Raw genomic sequence first — 2576 nt, forward strand, 5'->3', positions numbered from 1 at the left:
GTAAGCCTTTGTAAATTTCTTTCTTTTGACAGCCATATTGCAGTATTAACTTTACCGTATCAATTGACCTAAACTGGCTTCTGGTGCTCTAATAAAGACCCCCCGCATTAATTTTTCTTTAATAGCTATAATGTACAGACATCGACCTGTTACAATTTTATTATATGAATAGATTAAGCATATTTTCTTTTATTTCTATAAGTGCACAGTAATAAATACCCAAACAAATTTACAAAGAACATAATCCGCCCTATTATGGTTATCGAGGTAGATGCCGATGTACTTTTTTCATCAAAAAATAGCCCTCGTAAGTCCCACTCTAGCTACGCTTACCACAGGAAGAACTCCTTTCCTCAAAAATTCGACGTCGACATCGAAAACCATAATAAGGCCGAATATTATTTTCAAAAACTGAAAATAAATTTTTATTATTTCACCAAGAAACTTAGTTCTAAATTTGGTAATTGTGTATGTATACATATCATAAGAAATTCATTTGTGTTATATAACATAAAATAATCAATAGCCGTGTGTTTTTTTTTACACGCATATACTACATCTACGCTTAACGTGTAAAAAACAATCATTGACAATTTCCATTTCAAAACAAGTAATTTTGATTTATCGACAGCTATTCATTAGCACACATAAAGTTTGTCGCTAACAGCTCCATGTAATTTTTAAGCGCAGATACGTATGCGTACGATAAATATTTGACAAATTTAAGGCAGGATATGTTTTATGAAGGGATCAGTTCAATAGTTATAACCATGGAACGGATTTTATGGAAATTGCCTTTTTTTCTGCTAAAGAGATAGAGTATATACGATTCAGAATGTCCTCGATTTAGCTTTCCCTGATTCCATATATACACATTTGATGTTGCCTGTTTTTGCCTTTTTTAAGATATTTGCCTTTTTTTTGCCTTTTTAAGATATTTGCATTTTTTTGCCTTTTCTACCTTTAAAAAAGTGATTACAGCATTTACAATCTCAGCTAACGTAGGCTTGGAGACAACAAGGGGTGTGGATAAAATTGTAAAGGGCGAGGAAAATGCCCTTATTCCTGATAATATGAACGTTTCAAACGTTCCATATTTAAATTTGGCTCCACTTGTATCAACTTACGTCAACAAGGCTTTTCCTCGCGAAAATCGAATGAGAATGCTGCCAGAAAACATCAAAATGCATCTTGTGGTTCAATGTTACTACAACTATACAGATTAAAGTTTTATGAGTTAGAAACTCGAAAGGATAAAATAGTCAAAGAATTAAAGTACAAATTTTTCATATAATGTAATATAAACATTTCTAAAATAAATGTATTTTTTGATTGTTCTTCGTATTTTCTGTATTTTTTTAGTGACTTATTTTGCTTTTTTTGCAATACCTTGTGCCTTTTTCGCTATTTTGTTTTGCCTTTTTTTGCCTTTTTTGCAATACCCAGTGCCTTTTCCTGCCTCTTTCGCTATTTTATTTTGCCTTTTCCAGCCTATTTCGTTATTTTACTTTGCCTTTTTTATAGGTTTTTAGGTCCTAAAAATCCGTTTCCTGGTTATAACTATTAAACATTAACAGGTCTATTCTGCACGTTACCGAAGATTTTGTGAGCGGAAAATTCTATTACCAAAAAATGTTACACTTCTTATCACCGCGATTCTAGGTACGTTGGTAATGCAGTGAAAATATTCAGCAATTCAGCTATGAAGATTTGTGGAAATTCTTGTATTGCATATGTCACGGGGCAATGTTTTGTTACCAGCTTATGAGATGGTAACGAAATTTACCGCAAGTATCATTCGATTGGGAACCATTTTCTCCTGGATTTCTCCATTGAACTATAGTAACTTTGTATTTAATTTTTAGTAAAAGGTAAAATGTATGTGCAAATTTTGAAGATTTTTTTTAAATATTCACAAAGAATGAGCTCTGCTTTTTCGAGTTTCGCTATAGACTGTCCTATCTACATACCTGTTTGCATAAAATGATAGCCGTTTCCGTTGTTCGGACTAAACTCAAAAACCACTGAATAGAGCTCCGTCAGATTGTCGGAGGTTATCTTATATACATATATGGTCCCATTACTTACATGCTACTAGAAAACTCGCTAGGTGGTGCTGGAGTGGAGCTTTTTATAAAAATCATATTTATTAACCGATTTCGTTCAAATTACAAATGTGAGCTATGTACCTGTATGATGGAGGATTCTTGGCCCTCCTATAACAGAAAACGCACTTCTGTGCTCTTGAGTTTGCTTATAAGAACTTTTATTGTCATACGGATCGCACCTGTCTTGTAGTTGCAAGATCATAGAAAAAGATTGCACATGCTTGGCAGAGATCTCACAGTTGGAAATAGGACCATCGGTAAAGCTCATGACACCGAAAGTTATTGGTATTCCATATGGTATCACAACGTTACTATTATTGGCCTATGTGTGGGGAGGATACTGCGCCTTAGTAGTTTCACCTTAAGCCAAAAATTTTGACTTTAAAGGCTATTTTTGCTTTTAAACACTCTTTTGCATTGGCCAATGCAAAAGTTCTTATTCGGCGCCGCACTAAGGGGTATTTGAGC

Source organism: Rhagoletis pomonella, unplaced genomic scaffold, assembly GCF_013731165.1.
Source record: "Rhagoletis pomonella isolate Grant_MI unplaced genomic scaffold, Rhpom_1.0 Rhpom_scaffold_00055, whole genome shotgun sequence".
In the NCBI taxonomy this organism is placed as follows: Eukaryota; Metazoa; Arthropoda; class Insecta; order Diptera; family Tephritidae; genus Rhagoletis; species Rhagoletis pomonella.